We start from the raw sequence: 24,529 nt of genomic DNA on the forward strand, positions 1-24,529 counted from the left end.
ATTTTTGTCCAATTAGCCAAAGAAAAATGATTCCCTTATTTAAGAGACCCCCCCACCAAAATAAAAAAAAAAAACGCTTTCTCTTGTGCAGAATAGACAAAAATGACTGATTACTTAAAATAAAGAAAAACACATTTCTTATTTTTTTAAATTTTTTATTTTCGTTTAAAAAAAAATTACATTGACGGTTTGAATACTTCAAAATCTATTTCCAAAAAGTTTTCTGTTTTCGTTGTTTTGTGTACGTTAATTATTATGCGCCCCAAATTATACCTTGCAAAATGAAACTAGAGAATATTAAACATAAATAAATTAATTAAACTAAACTTTAATCATTGACGGTTTAAATACTTCAAAATCTCCTTCAAAAAAGTTTTAATCATCCTGACGCTGACTGATTACCTAAACAAAAGAAAATCAAATTTCTTTTTTTGTGTGTGTAATCATTTTTTTTTTTCGTTTAACATTCTTTCATTGTTCTGCTGATTATTTCAGCGTCCAAATTATATCTTGCGAAAGATGCTTATTTAGGTGCAAGTCTATAAATGGTCCACAAGTAATCTTTTTTACTATAAAAATCTGAAAAAATATTTATAATGCACGTAATTGTCACTGCATGAAAATGTCATATTCCAAAAATCACATAAATCGATCAAGTATTTCTTTTTAATTTAAGAAAATCAAATATTATGAGACATTTTATCGAAGAAAAACTTCACGACATCTTGTTTTTGAATGCTACACTACTAGCGACACCTATTGGAAATGTTTGGAATATAAGACCAGAAAGGGGCAGACAATCGACTTTCCACACTATAGAAAAAAACTTGGAAAATTAAGACATTTATAAGTTTTTGAGGATGTTGAAAACGAAAATAACGTTTAAAATTCCAGAAAACGAGTAGTTTCCAAGATATGAAGAATTCTACGTAAATTGAGCACCCACACGTTGACGCTCCTCCAACAAAAATTCGACAAATGTGTATTTCAGCGGTGTAAATTCAAGTTTTTTTTTACACTAATGGTAGCCATAAAGTGGGTGATCATTATACGTTAAATTAGTATAGAAAAGTGATACCCCACTTTCTTTAAACTAACATTTCTTCATATATTGGAAACTACTCGTTTGTTCATTTTAAACGTTATTTTTCGTTTTCAACATCCTCAAAAACTTATAAATGTCTTAATTATCCAAGTTTTTTTTTTCTATAGTGTGGAAAGCCGATTGTCTGCCCCATTCTGGTCTTATATTCCAAACATTTCCAACAGGTGTCGCTAGCAGTGTTATCAATTCAAAAACAAGATGTCGTGAAGTTTTTCTTCGATAAAATGTTTCATAATATTTGATTTTCTTAAATAAAAAAAAAAACTACTTGATCGGTTTACGTGATTTTTGGAATATGACATTTTCATGCAGTGACAATTACGTACATTATAAAGATTTATTTTCAGATTGTTATAGTAAAAAAGATTACTTGTGGACCATTTATAGACTTGCACCCTTACTTTTGCTATGTTTATGCTAGTTATCTCCCTTAGATTTGATGATCCGTTGACGTAAGCGCCAGAAAAACGTATCATTAACATTAGCAACATAACACCGGCGAGACAACTGCCGACTTAAATGCTTATTGTAGTAACAGTGATGATACTGATCTCCGTTGATCTGGTTCTGACGCGCAACAAATTTATTCATTCATTTTTTTTTTTTTTTTTTTTTTTTTTTACTACTGAAAACCATAACTTTAATAAAGGTGATTTCTATGTAAACAAAATAATACATTTCCACTAAGATTCAAATAAAAATAATGGGTTCATTATATTCTGTGATTTGATAAATACTGAAAATTTAATTTAAATTTGTCTATTTCCTGATTTTTGGTGAAATTTTAAGTAAATGGAAGGGTCCAAATGTTTATATAACCTTTTCTTAACCATTATAATAGTACGCTTTGGTCTTCCATACAATGAAAACCGGAATTAAACAATAAATCTTGATTCTTAAATAGAACTAAAATATTGAGATAAGAGAAAATAATACCAATTTTATCCGTGATATTCACCAAAGATATCGGTTCAATTTCGAAATAATTTCATTTGTAATTTTCCTCTTCAATTTATTTCTGCGAACTTGTTGTTCTGTTCGCCATTTTGAATTTTAATTTCAGCTTTCGAATTCATTCACATTTGAAAAATTGTTTCCTTTATAAAAGCAGTTAAAGTCACTCGAAAGCAGATTATAAAACAAAAAGTAAGTATTACTACATAAATTTAGTACATATTTTTGTGCATTTGTAGAATACGTAAAAATGTAAGGGAGATCATTACATTTACTAAACGAATAATCATAAAATATTAAAAACCTACGCAAGCACCGAAAAATGTAATAATTTGTGTACATTTTCAGAGTCCCAAATTATCTTCATTATTATATTTGCTTAAGTAAATGTACTTATCTTTATTGCATTTTAAAATATTTATGTAAACGTGCCTTTTGTTTTTAGTTATTTTTCATTGCATTGTTTTGCCATAATTTTAATACTTTAAAAGAAACGAACGTTCTTTACAAATTGCTATAGAAGGAAATAGACACCTACAACATATGTTAACAATTGCGGCGTCAATCTCATCAACTAGATAGCGAAAATTTTAAATTATTTGATAGTTGACATGTTCGAGGTCACCAAAGTCATTATTTTTTTATTTTTTTACATAGGCATCACCACATTATCAAGGCCAAGAGGCCACTCAAAGATAAGGGTTAAAGAGTGTACAGTAGAAATTGGACATTATAGTAATCATTAGTAATGAAAATTTGTTAAAGTTGATAACTTATATGGAACGGCTCATCAAGAACTTATTTACGTTAAACTTGAAGACAACCATATTGTAGTCAGCCGGAAAGCAGGAAAACGGAAGACAATTCCACAGGCGTGCAGTTCTAAGAAAAAAGCTTTGTTCATGGAATCTACGTTTAGGTTTAGGCACAGATAAAGAGTAAGTGTTTGTTTATGGTTTTAATTAATTGAATCTGCTATATATCATTTGTAAACCTTATTTGAATTGATAAAGTCTGGATCTAAGAATTATTTTTCGTCAATCTCAATTGCTTTCAATAGTCAACAATTTTATTTATTCAGTATTATTATTAGGAGACTTCCGCATTACACGGACGAAGCCATTTAAAGGTGGCGATTACTCCAATTTCTTCTTTGTCAAATAACACGGTGTATAAAAATGTACCATTAGGTGTGTCAGAATGGTTTGGGAATTTTTGACACCCTTAACACAAAACTGCGAATAAAATATGCAAAACTCGTAATTTCTCTTTTTAAAGTGGTTTCTTTAATTTCTTTATGGAATATACTTAAAAAATAAACTATTAAAGTTTTTTGAAAAATAATAGAAATATTTTTTATTTAAAAAAACAAACAAATAGTGTTTACAAAATGCCCGCGCACGTTCATGCTGCGATTTTTTTTCTATGTAATGAAATGAATTGAATTTTACAAGTTAAATTTTTTCAATATAAAAATCTATCAAAATTTTTCTATTTGTTCAATTTTTACAATATTTGTAGGTTTAATGTGAAATTTTATGCTCTTTCCAATAAACCGAATATAATATTCTAGACAAACGTTTTTTTTTTTTAAATTAATCCCTCCATTTTGAAATGTCTATTAAAATGAAAATAATTTTCTCACCTCAGATTTATATATCACACATTGAAGATAAAAGATCAATAAATAAAATAATTCAATTAAAAAAAAAATAGTTTTGTGCAAATTTATCTGTAAAGTCAAAAGTTTAAAACCTTTAAAAAAAAACAAAAACTTTACATTTTTAGATTTAAAAAAAATCACTGCATAAAGAAGTAATAAAATATATTAAATCAAAAACTCATGCATTTCTTTAAGAGAATAAAAAAAAACAGAAAATTAGTCGAGTGGATTGTCTTAAAACGGCAAAAACTGATAAGTGAACTGTGATCATTTTTTAAGTATGGTGATCCATATTTTTTTCACACAAGGCACGACGGCTCACACGTATGTGTTGTTTTTACATTTTTGAAATAATTAATTATGACAATTTTAGGCATCTGTATTTGACAACTGCAAGAAAGCAAGGAAACACCGCTTTGCTAACACCGGGTAATCGTTTACAGAATGGCAGTCTTTTCAAATGGCTGCTTGAAAAAATTCTTTTATTTAAAAAGTACATGGAATATAAAATATAAATATGAACAAATTCTTATAAATGAAGAATGGAAGCACCCATTGATTAGTATTTTATATAGGTAAGTGATTCTTTGGAATTTATATATATTTATTATATTTAGATTAAGTTAAAATTTGTTGAATTTCTTGAAATCTTTTTTAAAGAAAACTGATTAAAAAAATATTGATATTTTTCGATTAACCCTTTTATTATTTTTAAATTTGGTCTTTGCTCCTTTTATTTAAAAAAAATTAGGGTTTAAATTACATTATTCATGTTGTTATAAACTTTGAAAGATATCGAGTTTAATTAATCACTCCTTTTTTAATGGCGACTTCTGACACTCCAAATGTAGCATCATATAATTGTAAAAGCATTTATTGAAAAGCCTACATAAGTAAATATAATTTTACTAAAACAATTTTTAAATTAAAACAATATTGGATTTTTTTTACCTGAAACGTTTTTTTAATTAAAGTAAAATTTCATTTTTTTTTTTCAAATAATTTTATAATTTGAATAAAACATTTTTGAGTTAAAGCAACATTGGATTTTACCCCGATACATTTTTTGAATTAATGTAAAATTGGATTCCTTAACAAGAGAAAAAATACAATTATTTATTTGTAAGCTGCCACGCTTTTATGCCCGACACTAATCACACTCAAGGTTTTGTTGAACATAACTCAATTAACCTACCAAAAGTCACCATTTTTAATTTAAAGAAAGAAAAAAACACATTGTCTGCTCTGGATATTGTCAAAATGAAACCAGTACTTTTTTTTTTAATTTAAAACTTTTTTGATTGAGATTGTCGGACTGACTTCCTCATCTTGGTTGTTATAGTTACAACTATTCGGCCGTTTTGCCCTCCAGCCTTCATCAGGTGTTTTGTATCGAACTATGTCCCAGAGCCTAGCTGGAGTCCAAACACGGTACCCCAGTAATAATAATAAAGGGTTGGGTTCGAGACTCCTAACAAGCGGTTCCCCAGTTCGATACAAAACAGCTGATGAAAGCCGAAGGGCAAAACGGCCGAAACTTTGTAACTATAACAACCAAGATGAGGAAGTCAGTCCGACAATCATCTCAAAAATACAGACAATTATTAAAACTTTTTGTACAATTTTAACATTTTCATTTTTTAAGTTCATTTGTACGTTTTTATTTTTCAAAATAGGATTGTAGTTAATGTAATATCTGTTCTGATGCTAAACCTTATCTTTTCTGTCCTCAGTCATCAAAACAAAAATTTGTGCTAAGTCATTTTTTATTGTCATTCCAATTCAGAGTGAGCATTTTTGCCATATTGACAAACAAACTTGTATTTAAGTCTGATCTCATGATGATGCAACTTTCTTTACATGTAGCAACTCTTAATTTCTTATTTTTAAAGTTTCCTCAAAAATAATTTAACATATTTTTTAAATAAATTGTAGTTTGGACTGAATAGAAAATAAACCTCATTTTTAAACAAATTACAATATGTATTTTATTGCATATATATTTTTTTTACATGCAGAAACTTTATTTTGTTTTCATTGTATTAATAACACTTAATAAAGTCTCCATTTACTAAATTTTGATACTATGATTTAACTTTAATTATATTTTAAACAGTCAAAAGGAAACAAAAATAAGATATTTTGTATTTTGGGGAACATTAACTGTGGTAGCTGAGAAGGCTGGACTTATTATTAACAAGGTTTTCATACAGTAGAAAATAAGGCAAGCATGAGTTATGAAGCTACCAAAAGTAAAAAATCAAAGTTCACTTTCCATTTTGCAAGCATTCTACTCAACTAAACTTGTGTTCTCTCTCTCTCTCTCTCTCTCTCTCTCTCTCTCTCTATATATATATATATATATATATATATATATATATATATATATATGCTGAAAGGACTAATTGTATGTAGCATTTTAATAATGTTTTCGCATAAAGAATTGATTAAATTTACCTATCGCAAATAACATAGGATGCCAGCATTTATAATGTGATACATACTACTAATAACGCTACTATTTACTAAGTGAATTTTGAAACTACAATTTAACTTTAATTATATTTTGAAAAGTTAAAAAGAAATAAGATACTTTGTATTTTGGGGAACATTTACTGTGAGAGCTGAGGAGGTTAGAGTTATTATTAATGAGGTTTTTATATATTTGATATTAATATTTTTAATATTATATTTAATAGAATTAAAGTAGAAAATAAAAAGTAAAATAAAAGTTCACTTTCCACTCTACTAGCATTCTACCCAGGTAAACTGAGTGAGAGAAAATACTGAAATACAAAAGAGTTTTTTTTAGGATTCTAATTGGCTCTTTATGTGTAATTGATTGAATCTCCCTTACACATGATTCAGCAGGTATATTTGCCAGGTAGTTTTTAAAATTCTTTTTCATATATTCAGTTTCTTCTATAACTTAAATGATGGAAATCTTTCTAAGATTCCAGTTTCTTTTCATGTCGTACATGAAACGTTTGTATGTTGTTGTTTCTCACCTCATGTAATAACATAAAGTTGAATACTCCACCAGACTAGAGGAATTCTTGTCCTGGACTTCAGTAAGATCGAAAGACCACAAGGTGTACTATAACATATCAAAATAATCAATAGGAAAAAAGAATTTCAACTTTACTAATTTTGTATAAGAGGGGGTAAATTAAATATTCGAATATCTGCATCTCAACTAGAGATCAACCCAGGAAGAATACTTATTGATTTCTTAGAACTTTAACTGAAGGAAAATTAATAAAAATGTAGCAGAATTAGCAGTAACCAAAATGAGAAATAGAGAGCTTATCTCGGATACGTCTTTTTTGGGCTGAGCGGAAGATAGTTCCAAGATGGCGTTCATGGGCTTTTATTAGCGTTTACCCAATGTAATTATTGTTGAATCACATCTGCTCTTACGCGATTATGCAAATGCGTCGTTCCTGGCTGCTATAAAGGCAGGACACTGGAAAGGAGAGGGGGCGTTCTGCAGATTGTGTGTAGGTGATTCTGGCGAGTAGATTGGGCTTGTAACGACCCACGTGTCTTTTTTTTTTTTTTTTATTCAATTTTCACCCCAAACAAGGCACAGTGCCACTTTGAAGCAGGGGGCTACTATTAGGGACTTAATTAGCGGGGTCATTATGAAGGGAGAAGAGTAGAAAGATGTTTGTTAACATTACACTTGAACTTCTGCATATCATTGCAGTTGGGAAAGCAGAATCCTGGAAGGGAGTTCCAAAGACCCGCAGTTCTGGGGAAGAAACTATTGGAGTAAAAGGCTTTCTTGCACCTAGGGATCTCTACTGTAAAGGGATGAGACTTAGTAGCTTGTCGGGTTTGTCGGGGTAGTTACGTCGGGGAGGTACAAGTGTTTGCAGTTCGTCAGAGCATTCACCATTAAAGTATTTGTAGAACAGGCAGAGGGATGCAACATCTCGTCGATGGGACAGAGGTTGAAGCCTAGATCACAGTTCAGGACCTATCAGTGTGGCGACTCTCTTTTGAACCCTGTCCAGGAGCGAGAGACAAGCAGCAGATGCACCAGCCCAGATGTGACAACAGTACTCCATACATGGGCGAATGGTTGCCTTATAAAGGTATAGGATACTGTCAGGCGTAAGTAGTTTTCTAGCATGGTAGAGGGAGCCAACCTTCCTTGCAGCAGCCTTGGCAATGCTCTCAATGTATCTATTCCAGTTCATATTCCCTGTAAACGTTAGGCCGAGGAGTTTAAAAGAAGTACTTTCAGGCAATGTGTTCTTGGCCATTGCTATTGGTGGTAGAGAAGGTTTCTTGTAGTTATTGAAGGAAACAAGCTTAGTCTTAGCAGCATTGAATGTGACCAACACATGTCTGCGAGAAGCGAGTTTTTGTTCCGTCTGTTTTTAGTTGTATTTATTTTTGTTTGTTTTGCCTACTACATTTTTGTTTCAAGCTATTTCGGCACTACTATTGCGAAGGTGCGGATAAGCAGCGATATTATCAAGCCGTTCTCTGGCAAGTGAGACGTAGTGTGGCTGGAAAAAGTGAGACTTGTCGCACAACTTCAGCAGGTGGATGATGTAGCGAGTCTGCTACCTTTATATCTGGAAGGTGATGCACTGGCCCTCTACATGGAAATGGAGGAGGACGATCAAAGAGAAATAGACCAGATTGAGGCCCGATTAAAGGAGGCATTTACCGATGATGCGTTTGCAGCATACAGAAAAATAACTATGGTTAGATGGGCTGGCGAACGTGTGGATGTTTATGCCAACAAAATCAGGCAGTTAGTTGAATGGGCTGGATTCACAGGAGATGGCTTAGACAGACTCACAAAATTGACTTTCGTCACTGGGTTCCCTGATGCTATCTCAATTGCTCTTCAACAGGTGCCGAACATCAAAGTCCTGACCATGGGGGAACTAATGTCAAGAGCAAGAATTTTGACGATGACTGGGGAACACAATCAGGACGTGGTTGCGGCCACACACTCACCCAACAACCACAGGGCCCAGAATATTCCTGTTAGTGTGATCTGTTTCAAGTGCAATACGAAAGACCACTTTGCAAAGGACTGTTGAAAACGTGGAACACAGTGTTACCGTTGCAGTGAAAGTGGACACTGGACTCGGAATTACTCGGGAAACGAGCATGGGGAGGACGCATAAGCGCCAGTCTCTTTACCCACTAAGATGCGAACACGACACTCCCGGTGATAAGCATTCATGTTGACGGGACGCGATGTTTGGCGCTTATTGATACAGGATGCTCTAGGACTATTTTACATGCAGACCGGTGTCGGTCTTGGAGAAAAACGAATGTAAATGTCAAAACGATTGGTGGAATGTCCCATGCGTGCTGCGGTGTTGGAGCGGTCTCTGTGTCCACTGACGAAGGTGTGTCTGCCAGAATTTATGTGTTGGTGTTGCGTGGCAAACCACTGGGGTTTGACTTACTTCTAGGGATCAACGCCATAAAAGCTCTGGGCAGTGTCGTTGTCAACCCTACAGGATCAGTGCAGCTGAGCGACAGGAAAAATATTAAATGCGCAGCCATTTCTATTAATGAACCAGATTTCACCGCCACCTTTGATCATCAAAACCGAACGTGGACCGCATCGTGGAAGTGGTCTGAGGACCACCCCCCTGAAAGACTACACAATCGAGTGTCAGAATACCCAGTGCCGGCAGAAATCTGTGAAGAATACACGCAGGAGCTCCGCACCTGGATAGATAATGGTTGGCTTGTGCCGTACCCAGAGAATAAATTGGGACCTTCCAAAGGCCTAATTCCCCTGATGGCTGTGATGCTTAGAACAAAGCCAAAGTGCACCTGGTTATGGACTACCGGGAGCTAAATTATTACGTAGACGCGTTTACGGCCAACGCAGATGTTTGTGCAGCTAAGCTGCGTGAATGGAGACAAAAAGGTGCTAATGTGTCTCTACTGGACCTCAGGAGAGCATACCTACAAGTCCGGGTCCATGAGACACTGTGGCCATACCAGACTGTGGAAATCGATGGGAAAAAATATTGCCTGACCCGTCTGGGGTTCGGTTTGAATGTGGCTCCTCTGATCATGAGAGCAATTGTCAGCGAAGTATTGTCTCAGGAAGAAGTTGTAAGCCGCGCAGCATCTGCTTACATCGATGACATTTTTGTCAACGAGGACGTGGTGCCCGCGACCCATGTAAGAGAACACCTAGTGCAGTTCGGGTTGGAGTGCAAGAACCCGGAGCGGTTAAAGGATGGTGCACGGGTGCTGGGATTGGCGGTCTGGATGGAACACAGTGAACTACGGTGGAAGCAAGGAAATGCAATTCCAGAGGCTACCAGCATTGTTACACGATGAATAATGTTTTCCCTGTGTGGTCGACTTGTCGGGCACTTTCCGGTGTGTGGTTGACTTCGTGTGGCTTGTGGAATACTTAGAAGGAAAGTAATTTCGGTAACGAAGGGCTGGGATGATGAAGCAAGGGACGCCGTACTGCATCGTATCATGTTCGAAACCTTGGAATCTGTACAGCAGAACGATCCAGTCCGGGGAAACTTGTGTGTGGATGGCAAAGAGCTGAATGTATGGGTCGATGCTAGCTCCCTAGCAATTGGTGCAGCCTTGGAGATGCGCAAAAGTGTGTTGGAGGATGCATGTTGGCTGCGACCTGAAGGTGACTCTCAACATATCAACTTAGCCGAGCTGGATGCCGTATTGAAAGGTATCAATTTGGCTCTACAGTGGCAGAACAAAGTGCTACACATAAAGACAGATTCTGTCTGCATATACCATTGGGTCTCAGACACGCTAACTGGAAAGGCGCGAGTGCGCACCAAAGCAGCAAGCGAGATGCTTATTAGGAGGCGACTAAGCACTCTAAAGGAGCTCGTGAAAGAGTACAGGCTGACAGTGGACGTGACACTGATTCCATCAGCACAAAACATTGCTGACTGATTGACACCAGTACCACAGATGTGGTTTGAGGCAATGAAAAAGAAAAACGGCTTGACCCGGTGATAGGCGCAGTTAACACAGAGGAACTGGATTAGAGTCAAATCATGGCTATTCACAAAGGTAGTGGACATCCGGGGGTGCGATGCACTACCTACTTTGTCAGGAGAAGTTGCCCAACCACGACAAAAGCAACCGTTAAAACGGTCATACAGAAATGTGAGGAATGTCAGTCCATTGACCCAGCGCCAGTCAGGTGGGAAAAGGTAAAGCTGGAAGTTAATGAGAATTGACAAAGAATTGGAATGAATATCATGCATTATGGCACCTTCCATTTTTTAACTCTAACAGACTGTGGTCCATCATGTTTCTCCATTTGGAGGAAATTGGCAAGGCAGAACTTGGCAAGCATGATCCATCAGTTGGAAACAGTGTTCCTCGAGCATGGCTCGCCGCATGAAATCCTTTTAGACAATGACACGGCTTTCTGCAGCAACGCATTTCAAGCAATTGCACATAAATGGGGAGTTCACTTGCAATTCTCTTGTGCATACGCTCCAGCCAGGAATGGCATAGCGGAGCGATTTCACTGTACAGTAAAATGAATAGCGGCTAGAATGCGCTGTCCCATACAGGAAGCTGTCTACTGGTATAACATCACACCAAGAGACGACACATCTCCCTTCTCTGCGCCTGCCAACAGGATTTATCAATACAAAGTTCGAGTAAAGGAGACCAATCTTGCAACTACGTCCACAGATCCCAAGGACAGCCCTTACCAGGTTGGAGATCGCGTATGGGTCAAAAGACCACAAAATCGATGTACCATGAGGTTCGGCAAGGGTGAGGTGACCAAGGTAATCAGCCCTCAATCGATTTTGGTGGACGGTGTTCCTCGCCATGTGAAAGATCTGCGCCCTTGCCATTCTGTTGTTACATCAGAGGAAGAGGAAGACAGTACAATGTCTTCTGAAGGAGCAGAGAGTATAATGCAGGACGATGGACAGCCATATAATGCACATATTGAAGAAGCGGAAGAGGGACTACCCATCTTGCCTTTACGAAGGAGTTCCCGACAAAGATGGATACTTCCCCCCTGTCCCTGCCCTGATTGTGAAACACCACCTATGGAACAGACTGGCGGCAATAACGGTGGTAATGAGGAAGATGACAAGGAGGAAGTGCTGCCTCCGGTTTTTCAAAGAAGTACCCGACAAGGATGACTGCCCCCCTGCCCCGTTTGTGATCATGAGATCAGGGGGGAGTGTAGCAGAATTAGCAGTAACCAAAAGGAGAAATAGAGAGCTTACCTCGGATACGTCTGTTTTGGGCTGAGCAGAAGAGAGAGTTCCAAGATGGCGTCCATGGGCTTTTATTAGCGTTTACTCAATATAATTATCATTGAATCACGTCTGCTCTTACGCGATTATACAAATACGTCGTTCCCGGCCGCTATAAAGGCAGGACACTGGAAAGGAGAGGGGGCGTTCTGCAGATTGTGTGTAGGTTATTCTGGCGAGTAGATTGTGCTTGTTACGACCCACGTGTCTGCGAGAAGCGAGTTTTTGTTCCGTCTGTTTTTAGTTGTATTTATTTTTGTTTGTTTTGCCTACTACATTTTTGTTTAAAAAAAAGAGACCAACCACATTCCTATGAAGCATGTTATTTTATTTTACGTTGAATACAATTTGTTCCCGACAGTATAATCAAAGAGGAATATTTTTAGAGGATAGCCTCCTTGTAATAGATCTGTTAAGTGAACTAATTAATAAAAGCTGGGGTTCTTACAATCTTACAATTGTTTATTCTTTCAAATAAGACACAGTGTCACTTTAACATAAGTGGATATTATTCGACACCAATTATGCAGGGATACTATATAGGGCATTGAGATGTCTGTTCACATTACACTAAACTTCTGCATGTCATGAGTGATGAAACCATTTGACTAGAAGGCTTTATAGCATCTATGGATCTTTAGAGTGTAAGGGTAGGGTTTTGCTACTTGTCAAGTTAGTAAGGATGTAAACATTCGGATGCTCAAGTGTTTGGATTTATTTGGAGCACTTTCTATAAAAATACTTGTCAAAACGGCACAAAGATACAACATTTCGTTGATGGGAGATAAATTCAAATTTGGTGAATAGTGAGGTATCTATTAAGTTAAAAACTTTTTGAACCCTGTCTAATAGCGAGAGTCTAGTGGAAGATGCACCAGCCCAGATGCATGGGAGAATGGTTGCATAGTAAAGGTACAGGATACTTATAGGTGTAAGCAACTTTCTCAATGTATTTGCTCCAATTAAACTGTTGTATGAGAAGGCTAGACCTAGGAGTTCGAATGAAGAGCTTTCAACTCGTATATTATTAGCAATTGATATGAGTGCTTGAGAAAGCTTCTTGTAATTATTAAAAGATAAAAGCTGTCTTGGCGGTGTGAAGGGGTCCCTTGCTACACAAGTCACCACCAGTGACCTTGTGTGAACCCTCACACACACGTCTTGATCATCTTTCACAGGGAATTCTCCATGAGTCCTCTCAGCGCAGCAGGGTTGATTGGTTTCAGCATCGATTTCACCTTTGGGTTGATATGCCGTATCACGCTGGAAGTGAATAGATTTCATGCACACAAAAGAAAGACAAACTCAGATGTCTCTATTCTACAAGTTAATTCAACTTAAATTTACAAAATATTATATAAACTGATATATAAATGTCCACTGCTGAATTATTACTAAACACACTATTGAATCTTGCTCTCCATGTTTTTCGATGGCGACGGACGAAGAAGGGGGTACTACGGCGACTCTTTGATTAGTATTAAATTCTCTCAAGATCCAGCTTCAACTCTCTGATTTTTGGTGCGCGCATTTGCTTATCTAGTCAGGTGATAGGTAGGGTACCAATCACCAATCAACACGTCATTCCCGGGGAAGTCCAAATCCAATGCATGTGTGCTGGTGTCTCCGCGAATGCTTGAAGCCTTCAGTTCCCATGGCCAGGGAAGTTAATCCTTGACCTTTCGTCTGGACCCACAACCGAAATTATATTCATGATGATCTCAAAACGCCATCGAATTTGTCACTTTTCCCCAACAAGGAAAGTATATGTCTGTTTTACAAAAACAATAAATTCATAACTTAACTCTTCCTTTCAGCAAGGTTATCCGCCATTGCCCATGCATGCAGTAATGGTTAACAGTTAATACAAGCATGGTTGCCTGGCCTTATTCAGTGTTTCAAGGGTCTTAATCTCTCCCCAATGGCAGATTTTTATGTAAGCATCTATATGTCCCCATTCCACTACAGATTGGAATCCTTCCTCTAAAGATGCTGTCTCAAATCTGTACTGTTGGTCAGTAAGAAGTTTAGTATCTATGTCGTGGTGGACTAGTGCTTGATTAATTAAAGCCTCAAAGATTTTGGCAAAGTGAGGGAGGAAGTTAATTGGGGCAATAATTTAGTGGGTTTTTACATTAAAATTTTTGTAAACTGGTACCACAAAAGCAATTTTCCAACAGTCAGGAAAGCAAGATTCAGTAAGGCATTTGTTTAAGAGTTTGGAAAGGAGGAAGACAACATTAGCAGAGCATATTTTTAATCATATAGCCGGGATAAGATTGCACCCACATGCCTTTGAGGTGTCTAGGGTTTTTATGATATCAGGAACTTAAGAAAGAGTGTTTTCAGATTGTGGAGTGTGGCTTCTGTCTGCAAAAGAAAAATCCAGGATGGAATGATTTGCTGTGTCCAAAGTGGAGTGTGAGGAAAACTGTCGGACAATATACTAGTCTTCTCAGTTTCCATGCACGTTTGAAGGCCCGTTCCAAGGTGGGGTCTGGAATAATTTGTTTATGCATTATGTATTATTATTATATTATTTTTTATATATATATATTAATAGGATAGCGTGTGGTTTATATATTTTGTGTGTCATCCTTGCATTCAAGTGACTGTCGTTTAATGGTTATGGACTTCCATTTCATGTAATAAATCATTTTCCCAAGAATTCTTCATAAGTTTTTTTTCGGTTTCGATTATAGCTGATGGCACTCTAATCTATTTTTAATAAATAATTTTATCCAGAATTGTTCATAATTTTGGTTTGGGTTCTGATTATAGCTGAAGGAACTCAAGTCATATTTTTTCCCATAAGTTTTGGCTTCGGTTTCGATTCAACCTGATGCACCTAAGTCATATGGACATTTTTTTTTTTAAATTGCAACTTTATAATATATAAAACATTGATAAGACGTTAATTCTATAATAACATATACAAAATCTGCAAGAAATAAAATATATTCAAGCGTACTTTATGACCAAGCTATGCCAGGCATCCCTGCTAGCTTAGATAAATACTTTAGCAGTTTTGACAAAAGAGCTATAATAATATCAGAGTGTCTCCATTTATGCTGAACATCAATATATTACATATGAATGAGTCCCTTGTTGAATTTTCACAGCCTTTGCTAATGATTATATATATATATATATATATATATATATATATATATATATATATATATATATATATATATTATTGTAAGTACCAGCAATATCCTTATGAAAACCCTTGGCGTTTAAAGCTCCTGATTTGGAGTCGGGATTGAGGGAAGTCCTCTGAAAATTAATCCCATCTCTTTTTAGAGAGACGTTGATAAACGAAATCAGAATTATTATTGAATATAAATATCAATTTAGAGTGCCTCATTTCGGGGAGCTTGTTTTCATCCAAAATATAACACCATCACTGGAATGCTTACCCTTTAAAGTTTTGTTTAAATAGTTTTATTAAAAAATTGTAAATATATAAACACACTCTGCATAAATAAAATCAAGATTGGTCGCGAGTATGTTTAAATAGTTTTACTTAAAAAATTTATAAATATATAAACGCACTTTACACGAAAAATTAATTTTGATTATGAGTAAATGATATAACATTATTATTATTTTATTTAAATAAAATTATAAATCCAAAGTTTGGTTTTAATAGCTTTATTAAAAAGTTTTGTAAATATATAAAATAAAACACACTCTTGTTTACAAAAATCCGCAAAACAATTGCGAATGTATGTGTGCAAAGTTCAAGGTCAAACCTGTGTCAAACAAAATGTTCTGTTGTCCCTTTTTTGCAGTGGCTTATCCCAATAGATAGAGAAAGTATATTTAAACCTTGCATTCCTCCAGAGAAAAAGACATTACAGTGATTCTTGATGAGATTATATCCAAGAAAAAAGTATTGAAATTGTCTAGGGAGCTTAAAATAATAAATATTACAATTGCCAAGTGTCCAATACAATAGATAATGCAGTTATTTTTAACCCACGTTGCCAGGGATAAATAACGTTATATTCTTTTCTTAATAATGTTTACAAGAAAAAGTATGTGTTGTTCCATAGCCAAAATGATAATGTAGTATCACTTCTTGTTATGTACTACTTGATGTTTCCGAGCACTAAAATTTTTATTACCAATGTAATTTATCTTCATACGTTTTATTTTTGTATTATTCTGAAGGCCTATTGAATACTATATTTAGTAAGTGATTAGGAGGAACAGCAGAAACTAATATTCTACTCGGTATTATCAGATAGCAAATAAATTGTTATTATAAATATTATTTCTCTTCATAAGTTAATGTGAACTGTACTTTTTGCAGTGCTGTGAACATTTTTTTCAAATATTGCCTTATATTTTATCATTGAAGTGGCGTGCAGGAAGGTAACAAAAGGTGTTGTTGTACTTAGTGTTTTCAAGAAGCAATAGCGTTGCTTTTATTATTATTACTATATCGAGATAACAGAATATTAATGCATAGAATCTTGAATTTACTTGTTTTCTTTCTATGACTGGGAACTTTCGAACGAGTCCCATCAGTAGGTTGCCTAAGGATCGTCGTCACATGTTGTGTCCTACTGTACAGTGTTTCATTTCTCGATCCAATTGTCTCTTGTGTTATCTCTTAGTTTCTTGATCCCTCTGTGGTCCTGTCAGCTTGCCGCAAATGAAGTCCTTGTAACAGAAATGTGTAAGGAAAAATTCAAGATGGCGCCCGACTCTCTCTTTAACACGGTAAGTTCAGGAAAAGATGTTATAAATGTTGCAGCAATTCAATAATCTTTTTACACCGGTTCTGCACGGATTCCAACAACGGTAAAATATCCTCACACGGCACAAGAAGCAACAGCCACACGATTCCCCAGCCAACTCAATCGTCACTCCCCGACGTCTTTCCCCTCACCTGCTTTTATCGTCGTTCTAGGCCGGCTAAATTTGCATATTCCGAGAATTCGTGTGACTTTGCGAGACATCATACTTTACAAAAGACGGCGGCCGCCATCTTGGTCTTTCTTTTCTATTTTTGGTCGGTAACGCTGAGCTGGTCTCGAGGTAAGTCTTTTTCCCCTCATCCGTCTCTCCCACGTACCCACACAACACGCAAACACGCGGGCGCTTATCTCCTAGATGCACGTTACAGTCTTCACCACAAACAGAACTCTTTTCCGATATTTCAAGAAGATAATTTTAATTTTGTCCCCATTTTTGGGATGATATGCTGTCTGGCCTGTGTGTAACAAACTAAGAATGACAGTGCTGTGGTTGATCCTATATCGCTAGCAAAATTTTTACATTTCTTTGCACTCCCCACCCCATCTCATCTAGTCAAGCACCCCTTCACTGTAGTATGCCTCTCGTTGCATGCACTCCTGATACCCTATCGTGTCACATTTCAGCAATATATTTTTTATTTGTTTGATTATTAATGATTAAAATTTATTTTATTACAGCTTATACTGAGTAATACCAACTGCATTCTGTTTAAAACATAAATGAGGAAAATGTAATATTCTAGTTGCTTTTGCAAATTCGATTTTTGGTTGATTTTGCATATCTTATGATGTCACTTGTTTAACTTAAAAATAGAAGATAATTATATTTTACAATTCCATTGTGTATGTCTTAAGTAATGCTACTAAGTACTGATTACTTGATTCACCATTAGACACCATGAGTTGTGTGGCATTGTTATTCCTTTTTACATACCTTTTTAGTCAGTGGTCATAAAATATTAAAACCAGTATCAATAGGAAGGAGACATTAAAAGGAACCAATTGCATCACACTGAACAGATTAAATTGCAATTGAAAAGATCTTAATACACATTAACTTATCAGCACTTAGGTAGTTGTTGAAGAATACAATGTTTGCCGGGTGGGTAATAATAAATGAAGTGATATACATAATACTGTAAATTCACAAGTTTTACAAGCAAGTAACGCAGCAGAAAGTTATGTTTAATTCAATTAAAGAGGCTACAAAACAACGAAATTGTTATTTTTGCTTGGATTCCATCATGTAGCACACCAGTAATATCCAAAAACAAGTTACTTAGTTGATTATAGATAGTAAAATAAAGTTGTACTACTAGGCAATCAATATAGACTAAATTCGAAATTATCTGACTGGGAATAAGTAAGAAGAAATTATGAGAGGAAATGTGGCTAGAAAACAAATTACACTTCTTCATGAAGGCGATCATGTGAGAGTAAAACCTATCAATAAAACGATAATAGATTGATTTTACTAGAGAAGAATGAAAGGCGACTTATTTTAAAAAAACGATTGAACAAGTAATTATGACAACAAATATGATGCAGTAGAAAGTGGGGTTAATATGGTCAACAATAATTTGTTTAATCTTTTTAAATTCACATTTTTAAACAAAGGTATCAATTTATGTATTTACGGACTGTTATCCTAATCTCGATAATTGTTGTTTCACGATACTCCAGCTAGCTATTCACCTAGCCTTCATCAGCTATTTTATTGTGAAGGGGTAAAAATGGTAAGTTTTTTAACTGTATTCTCAGTAGTTACTGCCTTCCATAGTTGTTTTCTCAACATGTTTTGGCCAACTACTCCTCTGGCTAGCTTTGAGTAGGATTGAAACTGCTATCTCTAGATTATGCTCACCTGGAACTGTAGAGAATCAATGCCTCTATCCATAACAGTCTGCAAATAAATAAATTACTCATCTCAAAGGATTCCAATAATTAAAAACAAATCTATCAAGTCAGATATATTTGCGAAATTATCAGCACATGTCAGTTCATATTTTACCTTTCACTTTCTGAGATACACTTTCTTTAAAGTTCCATATGCTTATCCATTTGATGGGGTAAACTTACCTAATCTGAGAGACATATTTGCCTAAATTCTTTCAGATATATTTTTCTTGCTAATATATTAAAATATTGTAATCGAGCTAGAGAAAAGATTTCCCCTTTTTTTTATTTATTTTGATAATCATTATTCAAGCAGGCAAACAAAATGTTCTAATTATGACTGGTTTTAAAAATAATATGTGTGCATTTTTGTAAAGGATATCTCTTAAAACTATTTCTCTCTGTATATAAAAGGCAAATTCAGCGCACCAATTTTTATGTCATGCAAAGGCTTTTTTTTTGCTGGGGTTCTCCGGGGGGGGTGTACTATACCTAAGAACTGTTTATATACTTCCTAGATTGTAATATCTACGATTTGCAAAGTGATGTTGTGTTTAGATTTATTTTAATTGACTTTTGTAAAATTTGTGCTATTTAGTTGTGTCGCATGTTTGTTTGGCTTTTTAGTATAAATAAACAAACTAATGGAATGAAGGTAATTCTTAGATATCATCTAGAAACAAAACAAAACCAAAGAAACTGCTTTGCAGCCAAAGTTAAGTGCGGGATTTTATTTCCCCTATGGCGTGATGTTTGACCTCATTAAATTTACACACCTGTCACATAACTTTTTAATCATTTAATTTCATCCACTCTTATTCCACTGCCTTCGTAGCATCGAGGTATGTTATCACCCTTTTTCTTTTTTGCTTCTGCATCAATGATTCAGGTTCGAGCCTACTTCCCTCCCAAAACGTTTTTCTTTTACACAAACAAACACACGGACACCCCGTTAGTATTACATAAACAGAATTAGTATCACGATTTGATGTTGTTAATTAATGAGAAGAGCAAATTAATTTATTTTGTAAACAAACTATTATTGCAAAAAATTTACTCATTATGATATGAATTTTATCAATAATGAAATTTTAGACTTTTTAATAAAAATCTACATGATAATTAAAATTTTTCACATTAATTGTATCTTTTTAAATTTATTTTATATTTGCAGAATTTGCATTAATGGAACGAAATCAACAATTGCATTTGAATGGATCTTCATACAATTGATTGCATAAAAACATCTAAATATATTTCGAAAGTTCCTCTGAAGCATGTGACTCTTTTTGATCAAATCAAATTTATTAAAAAAAACTCAAATTTTGTTCTTAGCATGTTTGTTTTCCCTATTCATTTAAAAATATTAGCTGAAATGTAACAAATCCACAGACAATTAAAAATAAATTAAATATTTAAAATGAAAAACAAAATCGTATTCCAAATTTTCAAAGAATACAACTATGATGTTAATTAGTAAAACTGAAATAAGAGCAAAAAAGGTCTGGTGACATTTAATAAAAACATTACTGTTTTATTCACAATTGTTTTATACTAAAAATATATATTTTTAATTAAAATCAGTACATGAAAATTCACATTACCATAAAAAACAAAACGAACAGAAAAATATTTGAATATATATGGTTTGTTCTTTACTGACATGTAATTTTTGTTTTGGTATATTCACAGATATTCTTGAGGTAGATCAAATCCCTGTTAAGTATCTTGCTATTCTCCAATAAAATAGGCAAGGTTGTTGAATTATATGCAAACTGATATGGGAGACAAACATTCAAGTAAAGTGTGTGGTTCATTTAAAGTTAAATCAAAGTTATCACAGCATATACAAATACATACAGGAGATAAACCATATTCTTGTGAAGTATGTGGTTCTTCTTTTGCACGAAAGTCAAATCTGTCACAGCATATGCGAACACATACTGGAGACAAACCACATTCTTGTGAATTATGTGGTTCTACATTTGCACAGAAGTCACATTTGTTGCGTCATACTAGAACACACACAGGAGATAAACCATATTCTTGTGAAGTATGTGATTCTTCTTTTGCACGGAAGTTACATTTGGAGAATCATATTCAAACACATACAGGAGAGAAACCATATTTTTGTAATGTATGTGGTTCTTCCTTTACACGGAATTCAACTTTGTCACAGCATATGCGAACACATACAGGAGAAAAACCACATTCTTGTAAAGCATGTGGTTTTTCTTTTACCCAGAAAGCACATTTGTTATGCCATATGCTAACACATACGGGAGAGAAACCACATTCTTGTGAAGTATGTGGTTCTTCTTTTACACAGCAAGTAACTTTATTGCGTCACATTCGAACACATACAGGAGATAAACCATATTCTTGTGAAGTATGTGGTTCTTCTTTTGCGCAGAAGTCAAATCTGTCTCAGCATATGCGAACACATACTGGAGACAAACCACATTCTTGTGAATTATGTGGTTGTACATTTGCACAGATGTCACATTTGTTGCGTCATATTAGAACACATACAGGAAAGAAACTGCATTCTTGTGAATTCTGTGGTTCTTCTTTTGCACGGAAGGAAAATTTATTTCAGCATATCCAGAAACATATGGGAGACAAAACAAATAGCACCACGTAATCATTATAATAGTTGTTTCACCAGACTGTTAAGTGGTGAAGAGGAGAAACCAGTAAAAGGGGATACCACTCTTATACCAAAATGAAAAAAGGCAACATTTACTAGTAAATATGGACCTATCTGATGCTTCACTACAACCTACTATGATCTTCTCAGGCCTCAACGCAGACAGCAGATATGAATACTTTTGCTTTGAGCCATATCTGGAAAAAAGCCGAAGTTCATAGATACTAATGACCAGTTTTTTATTAATAAAACATCTTAAAAAATTAGAAAATAGCAGAAGATCGATGCATGGCTTGCATTGATTATCAAAAGGCATGTGATAGTATGCCTCTCACCAGAAAGTACACGAATGTGCAATATAGCTTGTTATTAGGAAGAGGATTTTAAAAAAGATCTTTTTATCAAAAACTTTACTGTCGGTATGGCGAAGTTGCTACAGAAAGGTTAACTCTTTGGCAATAGCAACGGAAGATTTACAGACATAACACCTATATGCAGGGATTGAAAAAAAAACGGACAGCAAAACTTTACCATGTCACCTACTGTACCAGGATATGTTACCTCAATTAGTTACAGCACTGACTAATTAGTCATTGAAAGAAATCATGAAAAAGCAATTATATGAATGCCTAAAGTGAGTGCAAAATATGTTGATGCAGTTACGAGTGTTGTATTAGTTAATCCATTGGACAAATACGAAGTTAGGAAGAGTAACTTGTACATATGCTTGCCATGGCGTCTTTTGTAAATAAAGCATGTATTCTATATCTATTGTTCCTTATCCATTCTTTATCACAGCTCTCCTATTGTGTCAGGAGTCGGATTACAATAGAATACGTTTTGGAAATAATGTATAAGCAGTGATATTTGCTGTTCACACAAGTTAAAATAAAAAGATGTCCATACGTGCAGCCACTAAAAACGAAAGATAAAATAATTATACCAAATCAATTTGCTCTAGCATCGTTACTTCATCCCATGTTCCACTACCAAAAATAGATTGGTGCAGCGCGAACATCACCAAATCGATGGACAAATTTATTTGGCAGGTCAGGATTCATGTTGAAGGTGCAATGAACAATGTTGACGATATCAAAGATATATTTTGTTATGGGCTGGTGTCGAAGGACAAGAACTAAGCGACATATTCATCTTTTGGCATGAAGAAGAAAGGACTGTCGGAAACTACATTATCCAGTTAAATTTTCGCTTGGCAAGACAGGAATTGCTGCAGTGCAGACAAAATTCAAATGAATCACTCATTTTTGAAACGGTTTCGTTAAATAATCAAACACTGTGAGTAAGACCAAATAGTTGAGGATACCCTTGTAGTCGATCTCTTCATATTCGGAATGTATCTAAAGTCAGTACAGATGTGCTTAATCAAAGAAGGTAATGATCTGACTATAGCAAGAGCGTTATGCATTATATAGAGAAAGAAGACGACTTGCAACAAATTGAAGCAATACGCATCCCAGTGGAAAAGAGCATTGCACATGCAATTCAGGCTAGGAATAGTAAAAAGCCAACATGGTGCAAATACTTGAGGAGTGTTTCCAACAAAAGGAAAATCATGCATGATATGCAACAAAAAAAGACACTGTGCCAAAACGGGAGATAAATGTACAGAAAAGCATTACAAAGCTACAGTAGCATAAAAACAGACGAATACACTTGGTCACATAAGGCGAAAGTGACATTAGTGGTTCCAGAGAAGACATTTATTTCTACTCTGTTCAGCAGTTACCATCATCCACTACCGAGGCATATGCTAAATTAACAATTGGCAATAGTCAGATGCAAATAGACATTAATGTGACGGTCGATACAGGTGCTATGAGCAAACTTTTATCCAAGGAAATATACAATAGACTACATGGAGTATCACTCAAAGCAACAGCTATATGGTTAATCGTATTCGGAAGAAACATGCCGGCTAGTGGTAAGAAAATTTGTCGGTGCTACACTCCATGTTGTGAATTCAAAAGGGCCCATATTGATAGGACTACAGACATCAAAGAAGTTAGGGACCTAAATTTAGCTGTGAAGTCAGTCGATACAAACAGTTAAAAAATTATCAGGTGCAAACAAACGATGACCAAACATCACAAAAAATAAAGCCCGTTCCAATGCAAAGATCGAGTTGGGAAAGGAATTTTAATAAAAGAAAAAAATGATTTGGAAATTCCCTGAGATATTTGACACTGTTGTCTACCTGGCTAATTTACTATTTATGTGGGCACCGAAGTATCCCCCATTGTACACCCACCACAACGAATTTCGATAGCTCTCAAAAAGATGTTAAAATTGGAATTAGACTCCTTAGTAGCACAAGGCATATCTTCAGTGACTGAACCAACACCATGGGTGAACTCATTTGTGTCTGTGACCAAAAACATGCCTAGACCCTCGGGACCAAAATAAAGCAGTGTGAAGACCATATTATGCAACGTTGTAGGATGTCACCATTGAGCTAAATGGCGCAAGATGTTTCAGAACCGTCTACATTAAATCTGGGTACTGGCATCTAAAACTGGACGATTATTCAAGAAGACTCACAACATTCATAATACCATATCAAACATAGAGAGGAACATTTTAGCCATCGTTTTTGACTTGGAGAGATTTCACCATTATGTGTGGAATCACAGAATAACTATTCACAGAGATCATAAGTCATTGGAATCGATAGTGCTAAAAAAATTAAGACTTGCAAAGATGCTACTGAAAGTAGAAGGATACGATATCACTGTAAATTATACTCCAGGAAAAACAATACCAATTGCAGACTACCTATCACGCATATCACCTAGGCCTAGCAAGTATATTGAAAGCGATAGTAGAAACGGTCCAGGAAGAGAACCCCTCACCCTTTAACGCTCTCATTTTTACTCTCTCTCTCTTTTGCGGTCTTCTCTTTGTCTCTTGGTTTTGTGTTTTGCTGAGATGCAGACTAGCCCAGTGGCCTATTTTGCCACATGTGTTGCATGTATAATTCTTGGCAGGACAGTTTTCTTTGCCAAAACAGTGGCTGCCTCTAAAATTTTTGCAAGCCTGTCCATTGTCAAATTATCGATCCACATTTGAAGTTTACTATCCATGGCTATATACTCAATTATATTTGGTCGACGTACAAGGAGCAGCCATATTGGGCTAGCCAACATCAGTAGCTCTTAGAGTAGTGACAATAAACTCTGCTATCTCAGCCCAGCACAATCC

At 35.2% G+C, this 24,529-nt stretch overlaps 1 long non-coding RNA gene across 1 annotated transcript; it reads left to right on the forward strand.

Annotated features, from left to right (window-relative positions):
- The first annotated feature begins 1,798 nt into the window (after positions 1 to 1,798).
- LOC145263240 (uncharacterized) lies at positions 1,799 to 22,077 on the forward strand. The gene is made up of 2 exons (XR_013864505.1): positions 1,799 to 2,251; positions 19,835 to 22,077. It is a non-coding gene; the product is annotated as an uncharacterized LOC145263240 (long non-coding RNA).
- Positions 22,078 to 24,529: the final 2,452 nt, after the last annotated feature.

Source organism: Euprymna scolopes, chromosome 38 (genome assembly GCF_053919585.1).
Source record: "Euprymna scolopes isolate OS-2025 chromosome 38, ASM5391958v1, whole genome shotgun sequence".
Lineage (NCBI taxonomy): Eukaryota > Metazoa > Mollusca > Cephalopoda > Sepiida > Sepiolidae > Euprymna > Euprymna scolopes.